The sequence below is a fragment of the Herpailurus yagouaroundi genome, unplaced genomic scaffold (assembly GCF_014898765.1).
Source record: "Herpailurus yagouaroundi ecotype Mexico unplaced genomic scaffold, PumYag 188, whole genome shotgun sequence".
NCBI lineage: Eukaryota > Metazoa > Chordata > Mammalia > Carnivora > Felidae > Herpailurus > Herpailurus yagouaroundi.
In genome coordinates, this window is record NW_024412419.1 from 38,014,298 (window position 1) to 38,036,066 (window position 21,769).

The following is a 21,769-nucleotide window of genomic DNA, read 5'->3' on the forward strand; positions in this document are numbered from 1 at the left end:
CGGCCGGCCCCGCCCCCGGCCCGCACGTGCGAGCCCCCCGCCCCCGGGCGGCTCCGTCTGCCGTTCGGTCTGCGCCCGGCGCCACCCGCGTGCGGGCTCGGTGCTGCGGTCCAGCCTGGGCTGAAATGAAGCCTCTCCCAGCCCAGGGTCCGCCGTTCACTTCCTGATGGGACGAGCCAGGAATTTGTAATAGCCGGTGTTCTGTTTGACTACTACTCTAGCACACTCCTAAAAATAAACTTGGTGTTTTTTGTTTTTTTTTTTTTTTTTTTTTTTTTTTTTAAGGAAAAATTTTAACCCCCAAAGGCCATGTGTTTATAGTCTTACCCCCTTGGAATTTGAAATAGTAAGTTTCAAGTTAAAAATGTTAGGTTTTGCAAAGCTTAGTGTAGCACAGTTTTCTTCTAAAGTGAAAACCCCGCGGATTATCCCATCTAGCTGCATTTTCTAAATACTGTGTATAATTTGAACATTTAACTGAGATTCTGATATTTTTGCTAGGCCTTGAACAGTTTTGGTTCTTTTAGTGTTTTGGGCGTATTTACATATTTTAGTAGCGCAAATAGCATATTTAAGTTTGGGTTAGGTTTTTATTTTACATTGATACCTATCTTAATCATTAAAAAAAAGGAGGGCTTTAGTTCGTTAAAATTACTGGAATGAAATCTGTTGAATCTAATCCTTATTTACAATATTTAAAAATATGAAACTCTGCAGTGACTCCTTAGGGAATAGAAGTAATCAAAAGTATACATTGTACTCTAGTCTAAACCGTACAAATTGCTTAAATTTTACCTGTGGAGTAATGTGATATGCTTTTGGTAAAGCATTCCAAACACTTAAAAAAAAAAAAAAAAAAACACAAGCAGAAATAACAAACATCATTGAAATTCGGAATATCTAAATATTTGGCAACCTTGAGAGTGATAAAGATATTTCAACAACTCTCATATGGTAATAATACAAGTAGATCACCAAGCAAGTCAATTAAACATGCAGTAATTTTTGGAAAGTAAAAAGAAAAAACACTCCTAAAAATTATGGCTATTTAGGCTTGCACTTGACATATTTTCATGATTATTTTACATGATCTCGTCATTAAAATGACATAATTCTTGGAATGGGTTAATTAATATTTTGAGAAATTTCCCACTCTGAATATCTGTGGACAAACCAATGACTGGGTTTTGCTAATGCAGCTAAAGTTCATAATTTTGTATGGAAGAAGGAAATACGTTCTCTGTTCACAAGGCAGCTTCAATATGTAGAATTATGTATTCTATGTAATGAAGAAACCATGTCACCAAATTCAGATATTGAAATAATTTTGCTAGCAAGGAACTCTGATGCCAGACTTTAAAAAGACTTTGGAATTTTAAAATAATGAATTACAGGGCGTATGGGTGGCTCAGTCGGTTAAGCATCTGACTCTTGATTTCTGCTCAGGTTATGATCTCAGTTTGTGGGATTGAGCCTTTCTTCCCCCTTGGACTCTGTGTCAGAACAAGATTTTAAATGGGAATGGAAATTCTCAGAAGGCAACTTCTTTTTTTCTTTAAAAAAAATTGTGGTTCTTGCATTTTAAAAACATTTATTTATTTTGAGAGCGCACATGCATGAGTGCACAACTGGGGGAAGGGCAGAAAGAGATGGGGGGAGAGAGAGAGAGAGAGAATGAGAGAATCTCAAGCAGCCTCCTTGCTGGCAGCCAGGATTCAGGGCTTGATCTCACGAACTGTGAAGTCATGACTTGAGCCAAAACCAAGAGTTGGATGCTTAATGGACTAAGCCACCCTGGCACTCCTCTTGTACATGTTTTATATGATGAACATTTTGTACAAGGTTTGTTTGCCAGCTTTAAAAAAAAATACCCATTTGGTGTACTTTTCTTTAAATATTTCCATGTCTGGAGTGAAAACATAGTATTTTTATTAGTGTTAACTAATATAATAATACCAATAAATAAATTTGTGGGTATATAGAATGTTAGTAGAGGATTTCTGCATAGGATCTGAGAAATCAATAATAGAGGTGGAGAAGGAGTTGGGGAGAATCCAAAGTGAGACAAAATACTTAACCTCTTTTCATTCATTTCTTCCCTTTCATCTAGTTCTCTTTGGCACAGCTTCAGCCACCTAGCTTTATATTTCACAGGATGTTAATACAATTAAAACAATTCACAAACAACTTTTAAAGGCTAAATACTGTGAGTTCCTGTTTTGGACACATGTACAGTGGAGTAGGAAAGATAGATACATACCTAAGTATTACATAATTTTCTGAAATATTCTAAAAATGAGTTTTACAGGGCCTGCACTGGGAAAAATGGTAAATTTAACATGAGCAATATAAGACCTTGTGATTCTGAGAGTCTTTAATTGTTAAGAGATATGTAGAATAATTTCCTTTAGGAGGAAGTTATTCTTTGCCCATTATGAGCAACCTTCCCACCTCCTCACCTCCTTCTTTTCCTCCTCTCCCCACTTTTCTTCCTCATGTAAAACAAGAACAGCAAAACTCCCAACTAGTCAGAATTACAGTGTGTGTATGTATGTGTGTGTATATATGTATGCATACACATATATGTGTGTATATATACATATATACATATCTGTGTGTGTGTGTACAATATATATAAAGATTATTTATTTTGAGAGAGAGAACACAAGCCGGGTAGCAGCAGAGGGAGAGAGAGAGAGAATCCCTCTTACAAACCATGAGATCATGACCTGAGCCAAAAACAAGAGTCAGTTAATCAACTGAGCCACCTAGGCACCCCTATACAAGTTTATATTATTTCCCTCTTCTCTCTCCCTTGCACATAATGATTGAAACCTTACTAAGAGATGGCACTGGAGAATCTGAACGGATGAGGATGTAGAAGATGATTACACTTTACATTTGTAATAGGGCTTTCATTTGATTCTCACATTAATCCCATGAGGAGGCATATAGTATTACAGCATTCAGTACCTTGTCTAGGGGATCCCACAGATGGAGACTAGATAGCACACAGGTATGCAAACTTCTACTTGTATTATTTTCACTCTTCATTAAGTCTGCATAGGGATGCAGTGCGCTAAGTTCCAGCCTTTACTTTCTGAATTGTTGTGGGTTGTAATGTGGTAAATCTAAGAAACCCCTGCATTCGCAGTAAAACCTAAGTTTTGATCATCATTTTTCCTCTCACTTGGTTAATATTTTTTGTTTTTCGTGATTGTTTATCTTATTTGTGAAATAAGGTAGTTGAATTAGGTGATACTCATCTCTCTTCCCATTTTAGTCAATATTAATTTAAAAAATTGCAGATGCCTTATCTCACATTAGAGTTCACTTGATGTTATATACAATATTTGGTTTGTAAATTAGTATGTATACTTGAGCAAATGCCTTCCCTCACTAGGCTATTAATGTTTTATATATATATATATATATATATATATATATATATATATGTTTACGTATATATGTACATATATATTTGTTTATATGTGTATATATATGTTTATATATATGTATATATGTATGTATATATGTATACACCCACACACATATATTTTTCTTTTTAAAGAGAAAGAGAACAAGCTTCATGCAAGTTGGGGAGAGGCAGAGAGAGGGTGAGAGAGAGTCTCAAGCAGGCTCCTTGCTAAACATGGAGGGCTCAATTTGATGACCCTGGGATCATGACCTGAGCTGAAACCCAAGAGTTGGCCGCTCAGATTGAGCCACCCAGGCGGCCTTATTTTATTTTTAATTGTGGTAAAATACACATGTAAAATTTACATCTTAACTATTTGTAATTGTACAGTTCAGTAGTGTTAAGGACCTACACATTGTTATACAACCAATCTTCAGAACTCTTTTTGTCTTGCAAAACTTAAATTGTATCATTAGTTTATTTTTTACTCCTGAATCTACTCATTTAACTATTGTGAAAACTACCAAAGTGAGCTTTTCTTTAGCAAATATAAAAAACTCAAGTTCTACGTCATGTTTAGGTTTGATGTTGGATACCACTTTGACTCTTAGAAAGACATTTTTCTTTTCTTAGCCCTTCATAAACAAATCATTTCATTTACTTTTGAATTTTCATTGATTAAATTTCCATTCAGCAGAATTCTGTGCCAAGTATATAGTGTTAAGCACTGAGGAAACAAATCTGAATACAATCTCACTGAATTTGCTCTCTAGGATCTTATAATCTAGTAAAAGAAACAGACTGGTAAATATATAATTGCAGCACCAGTCATATAATAGAGGTATAAATTGAAGGTGGTAGTGGCATAGATGGGGGATTCATGGAGACATCATGTCTGGAGGATGAGTAAAAATTTGGCCAGAGACAAATATATGAAAAGCATGAAGAAGTAAAATGGCATAGTAGGTTTAGAGATGATAAAAGTGTTAGTATGTGAAGCATGTACAACATATTTTGGGGAATGAGGAAAAGGCTTCCGTGAATTAGGAATCTGACCCTGAATGATGTAAAGATCTCATCAAAGTTTTTAATTTTTTGATTTTTTTGTAGTTTAAGTAATCTCTTTTCCCAACGTGGGGCTCAAACTCAAGACCCCGAGATCAAGAATCACATGTTCTTCTGACTGAGCCAGTCAGGCACCCCTCTCATCAAGTTTTTTAAGCAGGAGAATGTTCAGGTGCATTTTTTGGCATGATACCTGGAGGCTAGGAGGAGGCAGACTATGGAAAGGGATATCAGTAGAAGAAAGACAAGTTAGGGAGCTTTCAATGATTTCATGAAATATTAAGCAGCTAATATTTAGTATATATTGTTTTGGACTTGGGAAAGATAGCAATAAAGAAAAAAATCCTTTACCCAATGGAGCTTACATTTGCTTTAGAGAAAAAGATGATAAACATGAAAAACAAATGTGATCAATGCTGATAGAAAGGAAGGTGGGTTATCCTATGGGTGTGGGAAGGGTATTTCCATCTTAAGTAGGGTATGTTAGGGAAACATTCAACTGAGAAAGGAACATTTGAACAAAGCCCTAGAATGAGTAATCCAGGCCCAGTACATCTGGGAGAAAAGCATTCTAGATAAAGGGAACAGAAGGTGGAGAAAGCCTAGAACTAGGAATGAGCCTAGTGTAATTAAGGAAAAAAGGGGGCCGTGTGGCTAGAGAAAAGAATGGGCAAGGGGAAGAGAAGTAAGAGATGAAGTTGGATGGGCAAGGGTGACTGTGTAGGGCCTTGGAAGGCCATATTAGGGAACTTGGATTTCACTCTGAGTGGTATGGGAGCCACTGGAGGATTTGAACAGAGGAGGTGCAAGGTGATGCTATAGTAAAAGAATGGTAAAAAGGAAGTTGCTTGACGTAATATAAGTGACAAGTGATAATGGTTTAGGCCAAGGAGGTGAAAATGGTTGGATTTTGGATATGGTTTGAAGATAGAACCAATAGGATTTGCTGATGGGTGTGGAGCATGAAAAAAGGGAATGAATCAAAGCCACTGTAAAAATCTAGAAATTGGGTAACGAGGACCTAATCAAAAGCATTGACAGTAAGAAGGCAGACAAAAGTCAAAATTCTTGGGATATTTCTTAGCATTGATAGAACTGGAGGTAAAGATCTGAGAGTTTTTAACAAAGATGTTAGTCTAGATGCTGAGATCACCCAGCTATGTGTAGCAGACCATGAAGAAGACAGGTTTTCTGGAAGCCAAGGGAGGAGAACATTTCAAGGAAGGGGTGATCACAGAGCAGGTAAAGGAAAGGGTTGAAAACTGGTCACAGGATATACTAAGTTAGGACTTTTATTTTTTTTTAATTTTTTTTAATTTTTTTTAACGTTTGTTTATTTTTGAGACAGAGGGAGACAGAGCATGAATGGGGGAGGGTCAGAGAGAGGGAGACACAGAATCTGAAACAGGCTCCAGGCTCTGAGCTGTCAGCACAGAGCCCGTCGCGGGGCTCGAACTCATGGACCGTGAGATCATGACCTGAGCCGAAGTCAGCTGCCTAACCGACTGAGCCACCCAGGCGCCCCAAATTAGGACTTTTAAAAACATGAATGAAACAGTACTGCAGGGCTTGCAAACAGCTGGCCTTCAGACCAAATATCTTGTTTGCCTGACAGGATGTTTAACAATACTTGTGCTTGAATGCCCTAGACTTGTGGTCTTCATCCTTCACAATCTTTTCACTGATCCTTTCTTTGCATATTCAGCACCTAAGGTCTGCTTATGAAGTGACTTGCTGACCACTTATGCATTTGAGTTTGTGACCTTTTGTTATGCGACGAAGTCAAGTGTTCACCTGGACAGACAAGTGATCTGACTTCCAAAAAAATCTCAGAGAGATGGGTGACCTTGAATTCACCAAGTCAAGCCTCCGGCCAGTCTAGGGCTGTCAGAATATATTTTGTGCATTGATGCCCCCAGTGGTCTTGCTTTAATCTCTCAGATTCAGAAACTGATCAGTCTCAGGGCTGATCAGACTTGGGGATGTTAATTCATGCTAAAAAATAATAACAGTGGTTAACATTTTTAAAACTTTTTTTTTAAAGTTTATTTCTTTTTGAGAGAGAGCAAAAGCAGGGGAGGGACACAGAGAGAGGATGACACAGAATCTGAAGTAGGCTTCAGGCTCTGAGCTGTCAGCACAGAACCTGATGCGGGACTCCAGCTTACGAACCACGAGATCATCACTTGAGCCAAAGTTGGACACTTAACCAACTGAGCCAGTCAAGCACCCCAACAGTGGCTAACATTGTTATGGTGCTTACTATATGCCAGGTTCTGTTTTAAGTGCTTTCCATGAATTACTTCATTTAATCTTCACAATAACCGTGTATAACAGCCCTCGTTTTACAAATGAAGAGAGATTGATGAATTTCCCAAGGTCACAGAGTAAATCAGTGGGAACTCAAGTAATCTGATTGTAGAGCTTACACTTTTATTTGAGGATAGACATCTCTATCACAAGAGAATGTGTATGTGTATATCAGAATACCAATTCAGTCATGTAAAATGAGGATAAGATGTTTTCACCAGGGAGGGTATTCTCTCCATATAGGCTACTATATGGAAAACCAAATTATCAAAAGTTGCTTAATGAACAGGAGTATGGGATTAGAATGAAGGAGTTGATTGTAAATGACTGCAATTTTAAATGGCATCAGGCTCTAATAAAGTTCATAATATATCTGCCAAGCAGTTACTTGCATCTGTCAGATTTACAGGATATCCTCTTTCCTGAGCAGTGCTTACATGGGCACTGGCCACATTTGTTATTTCACCTTTCCTTTTTCAACATTTCTATTGTTAAACAACCCTCCTTTCTGATAGGTACATTTCTTCTCGTTGCATGTTAATGTCTTAAATTTAGTCATCTTTTACTTGGTCCTGTGTGTCTGACTTCTTCATCTCTGTTTTGGTTCATCTTCTTTTCATTTTATGGTTGAACTTTCTGAGGTCATTCCTATTTCTTGTATCTTTTTTGAAGTGTTTGGTTTCTGGGAGATACTACTTGACTGCTGATGCCATGTACCAACCCAGATAGTAGTTACTGGATGACCTTAGCAAAAGCAGTTTTAGCAGATTATTACTACTCTTGGCAAAGAGCAACGTTTCTCTATTGTAAAATGATTTTGTATTTGTTTTCTTTTGCTTTACTTTTTTAATGTGAGTTCATGGCTTAACATTACTAATTTGAATGAACTTTTTAAAAAGTAATTACTTTTGAGACAGAGAGCAAGTGAGTGTGAGCTGGAGAGGGGCAGAGAGAGAGAGAGAGAGAGAGAGAGAGAGAGAGATGGGGATCCAAGCAGGCTCTGCCTGTCAGCACAGAGCCTGACACGGGGTTTGAACTCACGAATTGTGAGATCATGACCTGAGCTGAAGTCCCAACACTCAACCAGCTGAGCCACCCAGGAGCCCCCAAATGAACTTTTTTATTACTTCAACTTTCATAAATCATACCCACATTTTTTATTTTTTTTTTCAACGTTTTTATTTTTGGGACAGAGAGAGACAGAGCATGAACGGGGGAGGGGCAGAGAGAGAGGGAGACACAGAATCGGAAACAGGCTCCAGGCTCTGAGCCATCAGCCCAGAGCCTGACGCGGGGCTCGAACTCCCTGACCGCGAGATCGTGACCTGGCTGAAGTCGGACGCTTAACCGACTGCGCCACCCAGGCGCCCCAATACCCACATTTTTGAATGGCAAGTAACCAAAGCAAGTCCCAAGAAGTGTTTAAAGGGAATCCTAAGTTAATTATCATTAAAAGGATAAAACCATGTAAAAATCAACAACAATCTATTTATAAAAGTGATAGAAAAGGGGCACCTTGGTGGCTCAGTTGACTGAGCATCCGACTTTGGCTCAGGTCATTATCTCGCATTGCAGTCCGTGGGTTCGAGCCCTGCATCAGTTTCTGTGCTGATGGTTCAAAGCCTGGAGCTTGCTTTGGATTGTGTGTCTCCCTCTTTCTCTGCCCCTACCCCATTCACACTCTGTGTGTCTGTCTCTCTCTCTCAAAAATGAATAAACATTAAAAAACAATGGTAGAAAAAAAAAGAACCTAGATTTAGAACTCATGATACTTAATATTTTACATATATTGCTATTTCTAATCCACATGCTTTAATTCATTTGATCCACATAGAAAGAACAGATATTATTATCTTCATTTTGTAGTTTAGGAAACAGGTTAAGAGGGTAAATAACTTGTCCAAGGTGATGAAGCAGCTGAGCGAGAACCAGTCTATGTCTTGTTGCATTCGGTTTCGAGCTCTCTGCCTTGCTGCCATTGCCTCTTAATGGTGGTAAATCTTACTGCATTTACTGATGCTGGATTGGGATATTGGATCCTTAAAAGGGATTGGGTTTTGTTTTTTTCTTCTTTTAGATATTACTTGATCATGGCAATTTGAGCCTACTTTACTATAAATTCATTTTCTATGACAAAAAGTTTTTCTAAATCCTAAAACATTAAGAATGGAATGTATAAAGAATGTTAATTTTCTCACATATTTTTAAAGAGTATGAAATCAGTTCAATCTTAGTAACTGTGCACATTTTTAGCTGTAGTAAACAAGAATGCTTCTATTGTATATTCATTTTAACCTTTTAAGACAATTTATTGAAAATGCATTGAGGGGTGCCAGGGTGGTTCAGTTGGTTAAGCATATGACTCTTGATCTGTGCTCAGGCCATGATCTCACCACAGTTCATGAGATAGAGCCCCAAGTCGGGCTCTGTACTGACAGCCCGGAGCCCGCTTTGGGATTCTCTGTCTTCCCCTCCTCTCTGCCCCTCCCCCACTCACATGCACACTCTGTCTCTCTCTCTCAAAATAAATAAAATTTAAAAGAAAAAAAGAAAATGCATAGAGATCAGAAGAGCCAATACCTCTTTTGCTTGAATTTTCTTTGATGACTGACAGTTGACAATAAAATGTTAGATCACTGGTTCTTGTGTTTGGGCTTTGAATTTTTCAAGAAGTCTGTTCTTTGGCCCATAAAGGAGCTTGTGGGTTGGTTTATTTTCTATATCCTTGGGATACATAGGAGCCTATTTAAAAAATATGTTTTATGTAAGCAAATGGAAATAGAAGTGAATAATGCATTTATGTAAGAAATACCTACATAGTTTGGCTGTATATATATATTGTAGCAAACATATATATATTTTTGGAATACCAGATATCCAAGTATGAAAACCAATGTTTGACCAAAGCTCAGACTAAAGTTAATATCCCCACCATAGATTAAATTTCTGGAATATGTAAATAATTCTGAAATATTATCCCTCAAATTATTATTAGAAATTTTAGTGGTCTAGTTGTTGTTTTTTCTCTCTTAAGTTATTTACTTTGAGAGCGCAAGTGAGCTGGGGAGGGCAGAGAGAGAGAATCCCAATCAGGCTTCACACTGCCAGCCCTCAGCCTGACTTGAACTCATGAACTGTGGTGAGATCATGACATGAGCCCAGATCAAGAGTCTGATGATTAACCAACTCAGCCACCCAGGGACTTCTGTTATACTCTTCTTAAAATCAATAGCTAACTTACCCTATCAATAATATTACTCAGGTTTTCTACTTGGCTATTAGAAAATTGTTAGTTTCTTTTGTACATAAAATGGTTTTCATAATCATTAATTACACATTTTTCTCTTACATTAATGTACATTTGTACTTCATCTCATTGATAAAATTTCAATATATAACACACACAAGAAGATTCTTGTTTTAAGTTCTACCTGTAATACCTTCTAAACCTGGAAAATGAAAATTCAGATACAATAGTAAATCCAGATGACATGGCCTTTTGCATATATATGACCTTGTTGCACTGATTAGATATAATAGTAACTAACTTAAGGATCATGTAATTTCCAGTCATGTCATATCCAGGGATCCAGAAATGGCTTGAAGCAGGCCAAGGCAGAATGGAGGAAACATGTTTTAGCTGGATACCTAGGCCAAAGACTAATTTTGGCATATCTTAAAAAAAAAAATCTACTCCTACCACCCTCCCCAAAACCTGGAGCCTCATATAGGTAATCTCATATCAGTTAATTTGGCATATTTAAGATTTACAGACCAAGTAGGTTTTTTGGATATTACTGGGTTGTAGGCAGTTTTACCCAGTTCACTATAGATTCATGCAACAAGATGTTTTCAACTTTTCTTCTGATGACATGACACCTAGATTATTTTCTAGCTTTCAAATTCTAAGAGTGTTTTATTTGCTGAGATTTGTTTCTGTTGAGTTTCCAGCTTCTCCAGTCTATATTGGAGAGCCTAAGTCAGAAGGATAAATTGAAAGGGAATGAGACTAAATTAATTTTAGCTTAGTGAGATACCTGAGATAGTAAATAAAAATTTAAAAAGAATAATTTTGGGGGCGCTTAGATGGCTCAGTTGGTTGAGCATCTGACTTTGGCTCAGGTCATGATATCACGACCTGTGAGTTCGAGCCCCACATGGGGCTCTGTGCTGACAGCTGAGAGCCTGGATCTTGCTTCGGATTCTGCGTCCCTCTCTCTGCCCCTTTCTCGCTCATGCTCTCTCTCAAGAATAAATAAAACATTAAAAAAAAATAATTTTTAAAATGTAGTCTCAAAAAAACTTGTGACAAGTTAACACAGTTTTGTTTTATTCCCCTAATAGTTTGTCTCGCTTATGGCATAAAGTATGTTTGAGGAGTAATGTGGTTATCCTTCATGGTGTCAAACATACAAGCTCAAGGATATTTTTTAAAATTCTTCATTTCATAGATTAATATACAATAATACCTCTTTTATCTGGCATTGGATAGAGGCAGGGAATTTAGCATCAACAGATATTTGATTATCAGAAACTAATTTTATTAAAAATATTTTCAAAGGAACTCTTATATGGCATGCCTTTTTGTCATACTGACTAGACAGTTACTGATTTATCCTTTTCTTAGTTACTTTGGATCATCATGAATATCTAATGTCACCATAATCACTATGAACCTTAGGTATTATACTCCATTTTGTATTTCCTTGTTGTGTTCAGGAGACTTTGGAAATATGGGAGGCTTTTTTTTTTTTCAACGTTTATTTATTTTTGGGACAGAGAGAGACAGAGCATGAACGGGCGAGGGGCAGAGAGAGAGGGAGACACAGAATCGGAAACAGGCTCCAGGCTCTAAGCCATCAGCCCAGAGCCCCACGCGGGGCTCGAACTCACGGACCGTGAGATCGTGACCTGGTTGAAGTCGGACGCTTAACCGACTGTGCCACCCAGGCGCCCCTGGGAGGCTTTTATACAGACTGTACCCAAGTGTTGCTTAATGATAGGATGAAGGAGAAATACCCTAAGGAACAGACTTCATATTTGGTCTACCACAGCTTCTTTCTGCTTTTACTTGTTTGAGATAATTTTTCATTGTTATTTTCTGAAGAAAAATAAAGGAAATTTCCCCCTTGGAATCCATGCTTCTTGGGTTTATATCCTTTCCCAATTTCTATGAAAGTGCCTGTCATCTACAATACCCATTCTATTAAAAGGCATATATTTCATCGCTTCTCGGCCTTTTGGCTAAGATCAAGTGTAGTATCTGTTCTTATCAGTTTAAAAGGCATATATTTCAGGTAAATAAAAAGAGGAAAGGAAACTTCAGTTGAGGGCTACTCATCTCAATCCTTAAACAACTTTGTGATGGTAAATTAATTGATCCTATTTGCAGATGAGGAAACTGAATATTAGGGGGTAAAATAATTTGTTCAAGTTAGTATATAGGTTGTATATGACTGGGAGGCAGAATTTGAACCCATATCTTGCTGGCTCTAAAGCTTTTGTTCTTCTACCTTACTATAGTACCTTTTTAAGTAACCAGTTTTCACGTGTCACAAGTTTGGTTATTCTTGTTTAGCACTCCTGCTTTAATTTCCAGGTTCAGGTGATCTCTCTTTGCCAGAATCCTGGGTCCTCATTAAATAAGGTGGTTTTGTTTGTTTGTTTGATTGATTGATTGATTGATTGATTGATTGATTTGGGTGTGGGTCCTCTTTAATGTTAGGTGAAAATTGCTATTCTGGCAGCCAACCATCTCATTAGTATTCTACTCTATTTTCTGGATGTTGGTGCTTAGCCCCTTTTCGTTTTCATTGAACAGCAAACCCTAGTGATAACAGCAATTTCCATTACTTCCAGCATTCCTTTCTTTTCTTTCCATCTTCTGACTTTGACATGGAGGCTTTCACCTTAAGTAAGCTATTGCCTAAACTACACCATTTTTCTTTTCCAAGTCCCATAAGTGATCTTTAATCAAATTTAACAGTACTTTTCATCAGAAACCCTGGAGACTGGAAAGCAGTGAGATAATACATGTTTTTTTAAATTCTTACTGAAGTACAGTTGACAATAAAATATAATATTAGTTTCTGGTGTACAACATAGGGATTTAACAATTCTGTACATTACTCTGTGCTCCTCACAATAAGTGTCACCATCTGTCACCATAGAATGTTATTATACAACATTATTGACTATATTCCCTATGCTGTACTTTTCATCTCCGTAACTTATTTATTTTTTTAATTTTGTTAACATTTTAATTTATTTTTGAGAGAGAGAGAGCATGAGCGGGAGAGGGGCAGAGAGGGAGACACAGAATCAGAAGTAGGCTCCCGGCTCTGAGGTGTCAGCACAGAGCCCTATGTGGGGCTCAAACTCACAAACCATGAGATCGTGACCTGAGCTGAAGTTGGACGCTTAACTGACTGAGCCACCCAGGCGCCCCCGTGACTTATTTATTTTATAACTGGAAGTTTATACCTTTTAGTCCCCTTCATCTATTTTGCTCATTCCCCTACCCCCCTCTACTCTAGCACTCACCAGTTCTCTGTATTTATGAATCTGTTTCTGTTTTTTGGTTGCTTGTATGTTTGTTTAATTTTTTAGATTCCACATGTAAGTGAAATCCTATGGTATTTGTCTTTGACTTATTTCATTTAGCATAATATTCTCTATGTCTGTCTGTACCTGTTGTCCCAAATGTCAAGATCTCATTCTCTTTTTATGGCTAATATTCCGTGTCTTCTTTATCCATTCATCTACTGATGGACACTTAGGTTGCTTCCATATTTTGTGAATTTAAATAATGCCGCAATAAACATAGGGGTGCTTATATATTTTCAAGTTAGTGTTTTTATTTTCTTTGAATAAATACCCAGTAGTGGAATTATGGGACCATCCTCCATACTGTTTTCCACAGTGGATGCACCAATTTACATTCCAGCTAAACTACACCGGTACTTTATCAGCTTGTCTGGGACCCTGAAATGAACAGGGAACCCCATTTTCCAGCTCTGCATGATTTGATTCTTTTTACTTCTTTTTAAAATATATATATAATACAAAATTTGGACTAATTTTCTTTGAGCCCCTGAGAAAAATACTGTTTAATAAAAAGAAAACCCTATAGCACCTTATAACTCCAAGTCCCATATTATCAGTTGAACTGATCTAGCCTGGTGGCTGCCATTTCCTTAACAAACATTAAAATAATTTCTGTGGAACTGAAGTAGTTATATTTACTTTTGCATGTCAGAAACGCAACTTTTAGACCTTAACAGTTTCTCTGTATCGTCTCTTAAAATACCACTTAAACGCATGTTGAAGTTTCTTTTCCTCAACATTTTATTGTGAAAAGTTTCAAACATGCAAAGATGTTGAAGTTTGTAGTAAACACCCTCATAGCCTACCTACTAGTTGGTGAGCTTCTTAAATAATCTTCTTTACATTAGCTGATATTAAATGGTTTGGCTATTTACAGTTTCCTCCTGTGACCAAATGTGTTAAGAACTATGGGTCTGGCAATCAGACTGTCTTGAATTTGGGCTCTAGCTCTGTCATTTACTAGCAGAATCAGTTAAGGTCTTTGTCCCTTCTCTTCACCTGTTTATTGGGGATAATATATTTCAGAGTTAACATGAAAATGAAGCAAATGGATCAAAAATGTCTGCAGCATAGTAAGTAATTATTCAGTAATTGTTAACTATCATACTAGTTTGTTGTTTGTTTGTTTGTTTTTTTTTTTTTACTAACCTGATTCAAGATGTTATTTTACTTCAGAATTACTTGGTCATACACACATTTGCTGGAATTGAAGATAGTCTTAAGTAGTGAAAGAATTAGATAATAAAAAGGGTAGACTAAAAATTGCTGGAAAAAAATTTTTTTAATGTTTATTTATTTTGAGAGAGAATGTGTGAGTAAATGTGAACAGGGGAGGGGAGGAGCAGAGAGGGAAAGAGAGAGAATCCCAAGCAGGCTCCACGCTCAGCACGGAGCCCTATGCAGGGCTCAATCCCAGGACCATGAGATCCCAACCTAAGCTGGCATCAAGAGTTGGATGCTTAAGTGACGGAGCCACCTAGACGCCCCCTGAAAACTATTTTTAAATTATTTGTTAAAGTCACATATCCATAATCCTCTGATGGCCCCCAGTTTTTTAAAGGTTCTGTTCCAGCAGTATTTTGGACTTTAAGGGAAAAATAACAAAGTTAACTTACCCTTTTTCTTAGAAGAGGAAAAGCTAAAATGGAATCATTTGCATTTTGTTTATTAATATCTAGATTTGAGAGATTAATTGCAGGACTACTGAGACAAGCTGGCACTACAGTGAATGGTGAATGTTAATGCTCTCTTTAAAGGATAGCCATTAGTTTTATTTATGTTCTCTATTGTTTTTGTTCTGTTTTTTTTGATTTCTGTCCTTATATTTATTATTTTCATTCTTCTTTTGGGTTTGCCCATTTCTGAATTCTTGAGTTGAATGTATAGTTAGTTCATTTGTTTTTAACCTTTTCATTTCCTGAAAACTGTTATTTTATTTTATTATTTTATTTTTTTTAACGTTTATTTATTGCTGAGAGAGAGAAAGAGAGACAGAGCATGAGCAGGGGAGGGGCAGAGAGGGGGGTAGACACAGAATCTGAAGCAGGCTCCAGGCTCCGAGCTGTCAGCTGTCAGCACAGAGCCCGATGCGGGGGCTGAAACTCAGGGGCCACCCAGGTGCCCCCTGAAAAATGTGTTTAAATAAAAGCATAGATCTTCTAAGGACTCCTTTTCTTCGTTCAGGTCTTTTAATTAACAACTTAATGGTATACTCTGCACCAAATTTATACTGGGAGGTTTATCAGGAAGTTACATTGCTTGAATTCATTAATATGTTTCATTAATATGTTACTGATAAATTCATTACCTGAGTCAGATCATTATAATGCCTGCTTTGAAAATTTTGAGGCTGAAATGATGGGGATTATGTCTTGCTGTGATATAGAAGATTAACACATTATTCATTCACATCCTTACTACTTTTAAGGAAAATCTTGACCCCATTCAAAGGAATGACCTCAGGAATAATGAGGTGACATTTAAATATACAAATTATGGGAATGTTTGTAATATTAATGGAGGATTGCCTGAAGGATAATAGTTTATTAATTTCTCAGTATTACTAATTTTCAGCTCATTTTTTCTGCCTCAGAACTGTTAGAGAATAAACATCCCCATCTGTGGTAAAATGTATGTATTTGGGTGGAGAGTGTCAAGTTATCAGATTCTCCAAATATATTCCATTCTTCTTTTGGAATCTTGCTTGATTTTTGCAGTGGCATCCTGTTTTCCTGCAACTGTTTTATTTCCCCTTTAGATCTGTTTTTTACTCCCAAAGCTATCTTTCAGAATGAAGATCTAATTATATCACCTTCTTTCCTGGAAACACTTCAGTGCTTTCTCATTTATATTAGAATAAACTCCAAATATGATCAAAGCTCTGCATGATCTAGAAGCAACCAGCCTAATTTTGAACCAACTTTCCCTTTTTCTTTATTATCCAGTGACATTGGCATTGTCTCAGTTTCTGTCTCAGTTCTACACAGAAATTTTGCTTATCTTATTATCTCTGTCTACCAGAGGTCCTTCACCAACCCTTTATCTCTTAGGCTAACTCATCACCTCCATTCATTCATGACTTCCTCAGGGAAAGCCTTTCAGACTTCCCTGACAGATGACTTTCTCCTATTCTGTGCTCTCATAGCACTATTTACCTCCTCCATTTACTTGTATGGTTGTTATTTTATATATATTTGTGATTCTTTCATTGATGTCTATCTCCCCCATCACTAGATTAAATACTTCTTGAGAGAAGAAACCATGTCTCTTTCTGGTTTATCATTGTATCCCCACTGAGAAGGTGGTGAATAAATACATGTTAAATGAACAAATGCCCCCCCCCCTTTCTGTTGGGAGGACTAAAAATTCTTATATACATAAAGTTTTTGAGAATCCCTGCTCTAGATGTTGTGAATTTCATCCTTGGATTAAATCAGAATCTCAGAGGGGTTGGGTACCTGGCTGGCTCAGTCAGTAGAGCAAGCGACTCTTGGGTTGTGAGTTCAAGCCCCATGTTGGCTACAGAGATTAATTAAAAAATAAAATAAAATCTTTTAAAAAATAGGAACATCAGACAATTGCATACTTGAACAATATTACTTTGTTTCCTCATATAATTGCTTTTTTGCAATTGGATTTTGACTGCAAACCCTTGGTTCAAATTGGGGCATGCTGTAGGTGATAAACTATTGCACTGAAGATAGTGTCCATTGTGTGAAGTACTGACCATTGTACCAGCTAATAATGTCTTTATGAGCACTCAGGGGAGAAATTTTTCTGGTTTCACTCCTAGAAAAAAAGATGCCTCTCTTGAGCAACTGGTCTATATTTGTCTTAGAAGCACTGTTGTCTTGGGGCACCTGGGTGGCTTATTCGGTTAAGCTCAGCTCACGTCATATCATCAAAGGTTCGTGAGTTTGAGCCCTGGATTGGGCTCTCTGCTGTCAGCCGCAGAGCCCGCTTCAGATCCTCTGTCTCCCTCTCTCTCTGCCCCTCCCCTGCTCTCTCTGTCTCTCAAAAGTAAAAAAAATAAAACACTTAAAAATTTTTTTAAAAAGATGCACCATTTTCTTGTACCTAATCCTTGTTTCCTGAAGGTCAGAGCCAAATTTGCAGCTCACATCTAAAAATGAGTCAGATTTCTGGCATACCCCTGTGTAAACTAATCTTAGTCTTAGCTTCATCTTAATCTTTGGAATTTTAACATATTTTATATTTTGATCAATAAAAGTTTCTTTAAATAGCTTTCAAGGAATAATACAATTCACCTGAGGTTTTTTTTTAAGCTATGAATCTGCTTGCTGGGTGAGAAATGAGTTCACCCTGTCTCTCCATGCTGAAAGTGAAAAAGAGGGGAAAAGTAAAAAAGTTTATTATATATTAGGAGGAATTCTAGGTTTTATGTTCTGATTGGGTCATTTAGGAACTAGAAATTCTTCCTTTTGATTTTGTTCTGCTGTCACAAAAGTACAGAGATTTCTTTATAAAGAGGTATGAGGTGGGATATGAGAGTATCTGTTAGGCTCAGAGATACAGAGTCAGCACTTTTGTATGCACCTGCTAGGAATTTGGTGGAGTTTTATCTTAGCAGTACTGCCTTAGTCCTATCGGTATAGAACAGTATGCTACATATTCACTGCTGTATGGGTTATGATCTTTGGAGGAATTGTGATCAAAGGCTTTGGTATTTAGCCTGACTGAATATCAGAGTCCTTTTGTTCTCCTTCTGTTGCAAAATGAGTTTTTGTACCATCTGATGAAATAACAGCTGTGCAGAAGCATGTATGACTCTGGAGACCAAGCATTGGAATTAGAAGACTGTCAGACAAGTAAGAATAGCCATGACTATTATAAGAAGTGACTGGAAATTACTTTAGAGTGACCAGAGATTCTCTCACTTTGATTAGGAGATCAGATCTTAAAATTCAGACTTCTGAGTCTACTTTTGATAATCAAGTTGTCTTATCTTTTATTTGAATATAGATAGGTCAGTCTTCCCTGTGATACTACTCCGTGGGCAGCAGGAAACATTAGCAGTAATTCATATTTTTTTCTTGGCTTACCAGCAAGAAATTGAGGACTATGCTGTTATCCACGACCACTTAGATCAGTGACTTTAGTTTGTTGTAATTCTGGGGCTTTGCAGTATTATTTATCTTTATAGTCAATGTTAGTCACAAATTTTTGATAACATTTTCAAGTTACGTGACCTCTGTAGTTGAAAATAGAGCCCGAATGATTCTACCATAAAGGGAGTGTCTGGTTTTTTTTTTCCTCCAGATAAATCATTGTTCCTTCAGACACTCCCACAGAAGCATAGTCTTTTGAAGGAGATGGGAAGGAAATATCTGAAATCGTCTAATTATTATATTTTTATATACAGTTATCTGTATATATAAGTTAGATTTTGATGAGGCAAATATGAATAAGGATGTTGTTGATTCAGAAAATAAAGATTAAAAGGGTCACATATGTAAAACCATAAGAGGAATTGCTCAAAAGTGAGTAAGAAAGGGATTCTTAGTTGTCTCTGGGATAGAGATAACTTACATAGAGTTAAGCAGAATTTGGAAGGATTGTCATAAGACTATGCAGGATCTTAGGCTAATTAGAATTTAAAATTTTGCCCATAAATTTGTGCAAAATCTCATTCTTGAAGGAATTTGTATTTGAGTTGAGGCTTTGACAAATTCTAAGGTTGGTCAAGTAATGAAACTTGCCATGGCTATAGACAGTCACAAAGGGATAAGCTGAGTTTCTGCAAACCAAATACATTCCACAGGCTGTAAGAACCTGTTAGATAGAGGATAAAGATAAAAACACTTCAAATGTTGTAGATATCCATCAGATTTTACCACGGTAGTTTGTAAAGAGAAACTTTTTTTCTCAAACAATTAAGATGAGTCATCTAGGATATAAATGTTCAAGGTCCAGTTTGGGGATAACCATAAAATCGTAAAAACTCAGGTGAGGTAACTCTTCCGTAGCCCTGGTATGACCAGACAGTATTTTCCTTGAGAAGAAATATCTAGTTTGGGAAGTATAAGGTAGGGAGTTAGGTCAAGGCTTTGTCAAGAGGATCATATGTAAGCTATATAGTTGAGGGAAAAGATCAGAGTAGGCATGGGCAAGCCTATAGCCAAGCAAGTTTTCTGTTAAGCACGCTGACAAATTCAGCCAGTAAAATTCAGTTTATTACTTACATAGACAACAGATCACCATGGTGTCAGCTTCTCTTGTCCATTGTCTCACTGGGTAACACTGAAACCAGATAATCACAGGCAACACGAGTGGTAGGATACCCTGTGTCTGAGGAACGGTGGCCAGACAGAAGAGTTTAGGGCAGTGGGTGAGAGAGCTTTGTAGCAGCACCTGCCACGACTGCATATATTTCCATAGTCTGGAGTATCATGAGGCATTCTGCCAGAGCTTAGGTCAGCCTGTGGTTAAGCCTGCCTATGTGGAGACATGTAAGGTTGCCAGGGTATGAGTACAGAGCAGTTCTTCTACATTATCCTTGGTGAAGGAGAAATGACAAGGTGAATTAGAACAAAAGCATGAAAAGAAGTATTACAAGCAATAGTTTCAAGTAGGTTGGAAATTTATGTTCTATTGGTCTTGGGATAAGCAGCCTACTTCTATAAAGTCATCTGCTTCTGGAATGTAAAGACATCCTGGACATCCTGACAGTCACTTGGTACTTTCTGAGAAATACCTTTTTTTCTCGTGATAATATCAGCTTATCTCAGGAAGCTTGTATTTATGAGTAATATCTTTTAATATCATCCATCAGGAGTACGTGTATAGTCTTTTATTGAGGCTTTTGTGTTTCTTCCAGAAGACTCAGTTTCTGATCTGTAGCTTGTAACAGGAGCCTTTAGGCAAGCATAAAGAAAAAGCAGAAACTACCTGTGGAGGTAAGACTGGTTCAGATTAAGTTGTTTTAATAGCAACAGTATCAGAAAGGAGAAAGGTAGAATCCTTTATGAAGCAAATCGATTTATAAGGATTTAGTGAATAATTTACCTCAGAATAAGAACATATCATTGGCATTGACCAATTTCAGGGTTTTAAATTTATACCAGTGTATTATGATTTTCTCTAGTTGTCTGCAATCTAGGTAGTTAAATCTAGAGATAAAATATTTTAAAACTTGTTTTTAAAATAATAGCTTTATGGGGCGCCTGGGTGGCACAGTCGGTTAAGCGTCCGACTTCAGCCAGGTCACGATCTCGCGTTTCGTGAGTTCGAGCCCCGCGTCGGGCTCTGGGCTGGTGGCTCAGAGCCTGGAGCCTGTTTCCGATTCTGTGTCTCCCTCCCTCTCTGCCCCTCCCCCATTCATGCTCTGTCTCTCTCTGTCCCAGAAATAAATAAACGTTGAATAAAATAATAGCTTTATTGAGATCAAATTCACCTTTTTAAAGTATATGATTCACTGGTTTTTAGGATATTCAGAGTTGTGCAGTCATACGACTATCTAATTTTAGAACTTAAAAAAAAATTTCTGGAACATTTTCATCACTCCGAAAAGAAAAACCCCGTGACCGCTGACAATCACTCCTCATTCCTTCCTCCAAACTACCTGGCAATCCCTAATCTACTTTCTGTCTCTATGGATTTGCCTAAGAGATAAATTCGTTTAAAAATAATTTTGTTTGGGGCGCCTGGGTGGCGCAGTCGGTTAAGCGTCCGACTTCAGCCAGGTCACGATCTCGCGGTCCGGGAGTTCGAGCCCCGTGTCAGGCTCTGGGCTGATGGCTCAGAGCCTGGAGCCTGTTTCCGATTCTGTGTCTCCCTCTCTCTCTGCCCCTCCCCCATTCATGCTCTGTCTCTCTCTGTCCCAAAAATAAATAAAAACGTTGAAAAAAAAAATTTAAAAATAATTTTGTTTGTTAACTGAACAATTATTTACATATCCATAAACATGAATATGTCTCTTCCTAAAAAGGACATAACCACTCTATTATTTTACATTAATAAAAAGTCATCCATTATAGAATTGACCTAGGTAGGAGTTTCTCTTTTTGACTTATTAATTTTTGAAAAGTATCTTGGGTTTAGTAAATAAAACAGCTTTCATAATGTCGTTGAGCTAATTCAAGATCTAGAGAATGCCAAGCACTCTTAACTATATCTACTATCTCTTCCGTTTTTGATTCACAGAATTAGATTAGTATTTGATACATTAGTAAGTGCTCAATCAAGAAAGCTTTGTTTTGTTTTGGTGACAGAACTGGAATTAGAATCCGGCTGTCTTCCCATGAAGTTACCTCTTCCCATTACACCACACATGCTTTCCATTGTGTCCAAAACTTATTTTTGTAAAACATTTGTAAACAGTTCATAGATGTGGGGATCAGTGTCTTTATG

At 37.3% G+C, this 21,769-nt stretch overlaps 1 protein-coding gene and 1 pseudogene across 2 annotated transcripts in view; both read left to right on the forward strand.

Moving 5' to 3' along the window:
• ZC3H6 (zinc finger CCCH-type containing 6) overlaps positions 1-21,769 on the forward strand; it is a 71,161-nt gene that overhangs the window by 1,147 nt on the left and 48,245 nt on the right. The window lies entirely within an intron of this gene.
• On the forward strand, positions 12,018-12,118 carry LOC121044652 (uncharacterized; annotated as a pseudogene).